The 9,404-nt window shown below is 43.0% G+C and overlaps 2 pseudogenes; both read right to left on the minus strand.

The window, feature by feature from the left end:
- Window positions 1–877: 877 nt before the first annotated feature.
- LOC101430486 (cytochrome b-c1 complex subunit 2, mitochondrial pseudogene) lies at window positions 878–1,949 on the minus strand (annotated as a pseudogene).
- A 2,572-nt stretch (window positions 1,950–4,521) lies between these two features.
- LOC101430921 (olfactory receptor 6E1-like) lies at window positions 4,522–5,438 on the minus strand (annotated as a pseudogene).
- Between the last annotated feature and the right edge of the window lie 3,966 nt (window positions 5,439–9,404).

Genomic DNA, 9,404 nt, shown 5'->3' on the forward strand with positions numbered 1-9,404 from the left:
AGTTGCATAACCAGCTTGTTCTTGGTATTAATCCCTAGGTCAAAGACTAGTCTAGATGTTGCTGGGAGGATATTTTGTAGATTTGATTAACATCTACAATCACTTGATATTAAGTAAAAGAGATTACTCTCAGATATCATATATCCTCCTATAACGTTTGATCTTGTACTCTCTGCTGATAAAAGTTTCTTTTAACTCTCTCCTACTCTGAAGCTTAAGTTCCTTTCTTTCATTAATGTTTCTCATATTTATCCACAGAGAATAATATTTGCTGCTTGCTTGATTTGGAATATGGAGACTTCATTGTGTGTCCATGAGATGAGAGAGAAGCTGACGAATATTAACATCATATTTTCTTCTAAGCTTTATGACAGTCCACTTGAATAGTAGTTCTTGAGGAATAGAATCTTAAGGATGAAATTCCCGAATTGATTCTGGGGTTTCTGGAATTGTTCTTTAATCTGATTAGATTTAAGGGCACTAAAGACTCTATTTCCAGTGGTAAAGAGGGCACTGAAAGCGCATGGCATAGTGTGAAAATACAGATTTTCAAAATATCACCATTGGATACTCTGTCTATATATTTACCAGGGGAAAGGTTCTGGGTGACCATGTGTATGATACCTTAGACGTAACAGCTCTGGAGGAAGTGGAGAAAGAAGAGCATGAGCTCGGGATTTCTAATTCCCTGTTCAAGACTTTAAACAGAAAACTTTATTGTCTTTGGCCTACTTGTGAATAATTACTTACATTTATACAGTAAGATATTTCACCTTCATAAAAATGTTAATGTTTTTATTAGACTTTTGACTTTCAATTGTCTGCTGCTCTGGACGGAGAAAATGTTCAGTTCTTTCCTGTAGTATGCACTTCACTATTAGAACTCATCAACGAAAGATGCTTACCCCAAATTTCCACCTTTTGCCCTTGACTTCTTGCCATACACGAACTTCTTTTCCTGCATTTGTGATATCAGTGGCAGCCACTGAGTCACTCTGGTGAAGGACTGAATCAGTAACTAGAAACTGGGACCTGACTTCATCCAACAAACCCTTAGAACTCCACTGACATTAGATATATAACTTTCAGCTGGTTCTTGGCAATTTGGACATCTGTATTGGAAAGGTTTCCTTGAGGGATTCTTTTTACTTGGTAATAAGAAGCCTTGAGAACATCTCTGATACCTGCAGCTTGCTAGATAGCATAAATCTTGAAGAGCCTGGAATCCAAGTAACTTGGTAGTACAAGTGGAAATGTGAAATGCCTGCTGTATTTTCTTGGCAACATCCTGGTATAGAGAGGTGGTGGAGTTGGTGCCCCTCTGATGTGTGGTCTGGAACTGAGGACATTCTGGGGAACACTGAAAATACTTGCTTCTGCACTTCCTGTGGTAGCACTTCCTGCTACATTCTGCTCTTGAATTTCACCTCCACAGTACTTGGCCTTTGTGCCAGCTATTGTACATCGGGTCTGCCTGTCATGTTGAAAAACTGCTCAGCAGTTTACTTTAGAACAGATGAGTCACACTAAGTCCAATCAAAGCCATTCTTGGAGTTGTAAAATGGTTCTGAATGTAGTAATGTAACTTCTCTGGTGTCACTTTTCTAATCCTATAATCAGGATAATACAAGGAATTATCCAAGACATTCCAATAAGCTGCTGCATGTAAGTTTTCAATGACTTGAACCTGTGGACTCTGAAAAGCCACAGCTTTGTTGATCTTTAGCTGAGACTGAAGGGCAGATACTTCCCAAGGAGGAATTTCTGGTGCTGTGGTAATATTGAGCAGGACCTCATTAGAATTTCAATATCATGCCACAGGCATTCCACAGTGTAAGCCATGTTTCCACTGCGGCAGTCACACTTAATTTACCACCAACTCCTTCAATTCTATGGCTTATCTTGAAAGATGAAGCTATTTTTATAGCCAGATTGGTTGCAACCTGTACCAAATGGCAAATTCCCAATTGTTAATCACATTTGGCGATTGTGTGTTTTAAAGAGATATTTATGGGTGCCATGTTGAGACAGGTGGATTGTAATGCCTAGCTTTATGTGTTAACTTGTCTATGCTCTTAGCCCAGTTGTTTGGTCAAACACTAGTCTAGATATTGCTGTGAAGGTATTTTGTAGATGTGATTACCATCTATAGTCGCTGACTTTAAGTAAAGGAGATCACACTTGATAATGTGAGTGGACTTCATCCACTGAGTGGAAATCCTTAAAAGTGAAAACAGAGGTTTCCTGGAGTGTCATGAATTCTGCCTCAAGACTACAGTATCTACCATTGTCTGAGTTTCCAACATTCTGGCCTGCACTAAGGTTTTGGAATTGCTCGCCCCCACAATTGTGTGAGGCAATTCTTTGAAAATATATTTATCTCTATACACACACATGATATCCTTTTGATTCTGTATCTCTGGGGAACCCTGACAGATATACCACTCAATCCCCTTTGTGGAGTTATTTCTTCATTTACCCCATGATGGAATCTCAGGCATATTCAGGACTTTTTTGGTCATTCAGTGATTAAAAAGAGCTTTCTATTCACTGTCAGTCTGAAAATAGGGCTATTTTATTGTCAAAATCATGTAATTTAAAAATTCTGAACTTTTTTAAAGTTGAAACTTATCCCTTTCTCCACTTCAGGCTTGCTTCAGGTAGGAAATATTCAGGAAGAAAAAGAGTATGTGCTGTTAGCTTTGCGTTTCCTAAATTTACAATGTCCTTCTCCCCTTACTATGGCTTCTAACTCTTTCTGGACTATGGGAGTGTGTAGGTGGCAGGTAGGGGATAGATAAGTGGTGAGTTCTATATACATTGTGAAGGTATTATCCATATAATTTGCTTGTGGGTTGGTTGTAGGGTTTTTGAATAAAGGGAAATCAAAGATGACATGTTTTGAGTTTATCTTAGATATTAACTACAATTTAAGATCTTTCTATTGCAATTTGTCCTAACAATTTTTCTTTATTTTTTTAGCGTGACGTTTCAGAAATTCTCTTTTCCTTGGGACATCATCCATTTTCCCCCTGGTTTTCAAATTTATCATTGAAGGGTTGTATGTGATATTTTCTTACAAAAATAATTTTCTACCCTCAGTTATTGTTATTTGTGTATTTTCTACCTTCCTTATTAAAATGACTTTTTTTTAAAGATTTATTTTTTATTTAATTCTCTCCTCGCCCCAGTCCCCCTACCCCATTGTCTGCTCTCTGTGTCCATTCGCTGTGTGTTCTTTTGTGTCTGTTTGTATTCTTATTAGCAGCAGCGGGAATCTGTGTCTCTTTTTGTTGCGTCATCTTGCTGCGTCAGCTCTCCATGTGTGTGGTGCCATTCCTGGGCAGGCTGCACTTTTTTGCATGGGGTAGCTCTCCTTATGGGGTGCACTCCTTGCGTGTGGGACTCCCTTACGTGGGGGACACTCCTGCATGGACCCGCACTCCTTGCATGCATCAGCACTGCATGTGGGCCAGTTCATCACATGGGTCAGGAGGCCCTGGGTTTGAACCCTGGACCTCCCATGTGGTAGGGAGGGTGCTCTATCTGTTGAGCCAAATCCGCTACCCTCTATAGATTTTAATGTTAAAAAATAGGGAAGCAGACGTGGCTCAACTGATAGGGCATCCGTCTACCATATGGAGGGTCCAGGGTTCGATCCCCAGGACCTCCTGACCTGTGTGGTAAGCCGTCCCACATGCAGTGCTGCTGCATGCAAGGAGTGCCATGCCACGCAGGGGTGCTCCTGTGTATGGGTGCCCCATGTGCAAGGTGTGTGCCCCACAAGAAGAGCAGCCCCACATGAAAAAAGTGCAGCCTGCACAGGAGTGGTGCCGCACACATGGAGAGCTGACACAGCAAGGTGACGCAACAAAGAAGAGACGCAGATTCCCAGTGCTGCCTGATAATGCAAGCGGACACAGAAGAAGACACAGAGAATGAGCACAGAGAGCAGACAGAAGGGGGAAGGGGAGAGAAATAAATAAAATAAATCTTTAAAAAATTTAAAAAAAGTAGTTTATGTAAAAATAAGAAACAATTAGCCTTAGTGGGCTCTTGAATTCTTGTTGATATATTTCTCTGACCTGACTACAGGTATGAAATTATGATGATAGTAACAGAGGACTATTCACCTTTCTTCTTGTTTGTTGGAGAAACATATGGATAGGAACAAGGATACAAATATTAATTGAGATCCGTGTGGTCTGTGCCAATGGATTGATGTTTGGGGCTTCTGATATATTACAAAGCCAGTCCCTCTGCTCAAAGAGCTTGCATTCTATTGTGAATCCAGGCAACAGAGGTGCAAGGAAAAGAATAGTTCAAATATGAAAACTAATAAAAAATGTCTTGTGGGGTCAGAGAGTTTCTGAATTTATGCTGAGTTTCACAGTATCTGTCACCTTTAGTGCCACAGCAGAAACATATAATCACCTCTTTTTCTGAAAGGAGAAGGCAAAATTTTTCCAGGGAGACTGATATTCTGACCTTTTCTGGAAATATTAGCTCTAGCCCCTTAGTTCAACCGTTTTTTGAGAGGATCTTGCTTACCTGCTCCCTAAACACCTGCTTTACCTATTTGTTCCTAAGGGTGTAGATGAAAGGATTGAGCATTGGGGTCACCACAGTGCTTTTTCCTGTCCTCCCCATGGCCTCCCTTGCCTGACTGGACATACGTAAAGATGCAGCTGCCATAGAAGAGAGACACAACAATAATGTGGGAAGAGCAGGCTGAGAAGGCTTTCTGTCTCTCCTTGGCTGAGGGGATGTGGAGGATGGTGTGGAGGATGTGGCCATAGCAGGTGGCTGTCACAGGCAGAGTGTCCAAAAGCTGAAATTTGCCACAACAAAAACCAGTTCTATCTGACTTGTGTCTGCACATACGAGTTTGAGGAGAGGAAAGTTGTCACAGAAGAAATGATGAATGATATTGGGGCCACAGAATGGCTGCTGAATTATAATGAAACTTGGAGCAATGATGAGAAGGAATCCTGCCGTCCATGAACAAAGGACTAGCTGGACACAGACCCCTTTGCTTATGATGGTGGCATAGCACAAGGGATTACAGATGGCCTCATACCTGTCAAAGGACATCACTGCCAGGAGATAAAACTCTGTTGTGCCCGGGAAGAAATAGAGGAAACTCTGTAGGAAGCAACCTGGGAGGGAGGTGGTCTTCCTTCCAGTCAGGATGTTGGGCAGCATCTTGGGGAAGATGATGAGGTGAAGCAGATCTCCAGGACAGCGAAATTACAGAGGAAGTAGCACATGGGGGTGTGGAGGCGCCTGTCCGTGAGGGTGATGACCACGATGAGGAGCCTCCCCATGAGAATGAGGAGGTAGGTCAGGAGGAGCCCCAGGAGGATGAGCATCTGCAGCTCACAGGCATCTGTGAGCCCCAGCAGGACAAACTCAGTGACACTGGTGCCGTTTCCCATGACTCTCCGTCCTCTGTAGGGAACAGTCAGAGGTGGTCCGCATCAAGAGTTGTGATGTTGTGGGGATCTGAGGACAACTGGAAGTGAAAGGAAAGAGGGATGAGGGTCAATTTAAGCTGTAAGAGTATATTTGAGCTCCCATCTCCTCACTATTTCTCCTTCCTTAAAGGGCTGGTTGTCCAAATTGCTCAGAGGGTCTGCATCCCGATAGTCAGAGATTCTTGGGATATTTTTGAAAAATTCTGCTTTCATCAATTCTATTTCCATATCTTTGTTTATGTTAGAAAATATTTTAAATGTTTCCTTTTTCCCCCTTATATCAGATTGTATCTTTTCCCATATTCCTCCAAATGCTGGAAGGAGTCTCCCAAGTCTGTTACAATATTTCCCTCCCCAAATGCCCTACCCAATGGGTCACCTCTCTTTATTGCAAACCTTGATTTGTTACTGAAAGCATTTTAATCAGGGAAAGTGAGATTGCACCTAAGCACCATCACCCTATCTTCTCTGGGGTTTGTTACCTAACCTCAGGCAGCCTCTCTTTCCTTGGTGGGAAGAATAATAATCTCTATCGTAACAGGTTCACTGAGGTCTTATTTGAATAACCTATGTACCTAGACCTGGCCTGTGAGAAAGTGAGCAGTCACATTATATTAGGTATTTTTATTTCTCTCTTTGTGACTTTAACTCTAGTAGGATAATAAGAATAAGTAAGAATAAAACTGGAGAAAAGAAAATGGATTGTAATACATATTTATGTAGATTGAATTATGTACCCCGGAAAAACATGTTCTTAAACTTAATACATCCCTGTGACCCTGAACGCATCTTATATAGGACCTTTTGAAAATGTTATTTTTAATTAAGGTGTAGCCCAAATGAAGGAGGCTGGACTTTAATCTTGTTACTGGAAGCTTTATGAAGAAAAAACGTCTGGAAGGAAAGGAAGCAAGAACCCAAAGATAAGCAAGGACATTGCCAAGTGCTTGACAGAAAAGGCAAGGACCACGGACCGCTGACGGAAAGTCGGTCCCAGAATTCCACAGTCTCTGGGGAAGAAAGTAAGCCTTGCTGATGCCTTGATATTAGACTTCCAACCTCAAAACTGAATGCAGTGAATTCCCTTTGTTTATGCCCATCCATTATATGGTATTTCTTTTAACTGATAGGACACCAAGACAGTATTTAAATAAAACATTTTATAATCATAACTATATTACCAGCTCATTATGGAAAATTTAAGAAAAACAGAGGAATAGAATAGACTTAATCACCTTTGTTCTACAGAGATAATTTTTTATTTTGAGGTATTTCTATTGCATTTTTCTATTCTTAAATTTGTTTGTTTATTGGTTTACATAGCTATAGCAATGCTCATAGATGCATTCTTGTCTCCTTTTCCTCCAAATTACTGTAACAAATTTTTCTGTCATTAAAAATTTCTTAGTAATATAGTGTCTGATAAGATTTGAGAGATACATGTATTGGGAAAGGAATATATAGAGGCAGGAAAGACCATGCATTTGTAGATTAGGTATCATATTTAATACTTTTGGGTAATCTAGCTAACAATAAAATAATTGCTGCTATTCGGAGGTTTACATAGTTTCATTTAAATGGCAGAAAGTATAATATATTTTTGTTTTAAATTATTATTTCTAGACCTTCCATTGATTAATATTGTTGCCAGAGATCTGTATAAAGAACTAGGCAAAATTGTCATAGTTCTTTACAGAAATGACAGGTTAAGGCCAGGCTTCTGAAAGAAATGCTGACTCTATCCAGAAGAGGTGCAGGGACTAATAGATAAGGTTGAATCAGAGGCGAGGTAACACATCTCATTAGACCTGTGTGATATACTTATTTATGTGATGAAGGACTACATAAAAAAACGGAATAATGAATACCTAAGGATCGGAGAATTGCAGGTGATTTTCTTTCCTCTTTTTATTATTTGTACAATAAAGTAAATTCTAAGTCATGAAATAAACCAATACAATGAGCTCATTTTCATTAAAAGTTGAGTGGAATATTTTAGGGCAGACAAAGTGGAAATAAATGGCTCTCCATGAAAATGGTTGGAATACCTCTTAGGGAGTCTACTGACTCAACAGCTGATCAAGAGTCAGAACATTGAAAGTAATGAAAAGTCAAGGAAGTCAGCCGTGCCATAGCCTGTAGGGGACCCTTGAAAGCAGACAGCAGGCTTCTAGGCAGAGCATCCAGAGGGGTCAGATTCCCCTTCTACTATTCTAAAAATTGCATCAATATAATTTACCTCTCTAGCTAATAGTCAATGTCCTGGATTGCCTTCCAGTGCAGTTCTGATGCCAAAGACTCTTGGTTTTCATGGGAAGCTTTTGCAGTTGCAGGTTGCACATCACCAGATCTCCTACCTCTGGATAATCCTCAGTAACCAGTTTCTCAGGAGGCTACTATGGCTTCTGCCCCAAGCCAGTGTCAATGCTGGACCACTTTCCTGGAGAAGTGGATGTGCACATCTAATTAATTATTCTTAACCTCTCCTGGGCTAACGGAGAGACATCACCTCATGCAGATTCAGATGACTCATCTTCAATTGGTCTCAAGAGGCTTCTTGGCTGATGGTACTTGCCCATCTGCGACGGTTTGCTCGGTCGGTAGAGGTGGGGTCTGGCTGCGGACGAGGGGTCGGTCCAGCTCAGGACGAGGGGTCGGTCCCGCTTGGGACGAGGGATCGGTCCCGCTTGGGACGAGGGGTCGGTCCGGCAGCAGACGAGGGGTCGGTCTCACAGGGGTTGCGCGGTTTGGCTGACGGGGTCGCCCGGAGAAGCCAGCGACGAGGGGGTCGCCCGGAGAAGCAGGTGATGAACTGGGGACAAGGGAGGCCAGGCCCTTGTCGGGGGCTCTCAGGACTGGAGGGCGCACGGCAGAAGAACTACTGCGGAGACAAGGTAAACATGCAAGTCCAACTTTATTGAGGGAGAGGCAACAGTTTTATAGGGGCTGGGGAAGGCTGATTGGTCGAAGCCATGCCCTGTTCTGATTGGTTGTCGGAGAAAGGTCAGTGGGAGGTACTGGACGGGGGAGGGGTGGTGGTTAGGGATTGGCTGTTGCTGTTGCTGGGGGAAGTGGCAGGGTTTAGTGATTGGTGGCTGCTGTTGCTGGGGGAAGTGGCAGGTTTAGGGATTGGTGGCTGCTGTTGCTGGGGTGGAGGGCAGACTGGAGTTTCCCGCCCACGCCTGGCTGTTGCTGCTGTCGGGGGGGGGGGGGGGGGGGGGAGGAGGGCAGACTGGAATTTTCCGCCCTGCGCCTGCGCAGGGAGAAAGAAGAAGAAGGCATCGTGTGGCGCTATCCGGGAGGAGGGGCAGCCACGGAAGCATGGCTGCCGAGAAGGGGAGACCCGAGGGCACTCTGCGCCCATGCCGAGTTTCCTTCAGGGGTGGCGGTGGGCCTGACCAACCACCCTATTATGGGGGCAGCGGTTTGGAATAGGCCTACCACGGCCGCCGCCCCCCTCCAGGCCAGCAAACCACACTTCAGCCCGAGGGGTGGCCGCACCCATCCAGGCACACAATACCCAGAGAGGATTCAGGGTAAACTATTCCTGCCAGGCTCCATGTCTCTGTGGAGCTGGCACAAGGCCTGGACTATTAGGGGTTGTTTGGTCTCCATGGAAACTCAGAGATATACAAAGGTACTTAGCTCAAACTGTGAACCCATCCAGAGATTTTCACTCCTCTCTTGCTGGATGCATCTGTGCTTGCCCTGAGATTCATTACCATCAGTGGTAATAGGGACCCAGACTCTTCCTATGTCCCTTACCTCCTACTTTCTTTAACTTTGGGACTGAAAGTTTACTTCCTCCTGACCAAGAAGCACAGAACTTAAAATGAATTTTCATTGTAACCAAGAGCCCAGTTATTAAAGTATTCAATTAATATTTGATGAGTGCTCAATGTTGACAGGTATTGGTCTAGATGGCCG

Source organism: Dasypus novemcinctus, chromosome 3 (genome assembly GCF_030445035.2).
Source record: "Dasypus novemcinctus isolate mDasNov1 chromosome 3, mDasNov1.1.hap2, whole genome shotgun sequence".
Lineage (NCBI taxonomy): Eukaryota > Metazoa > Chordata > Mammalia > Cingulata > Dasypodidae > Dasypus > Dasypus novemcinctus.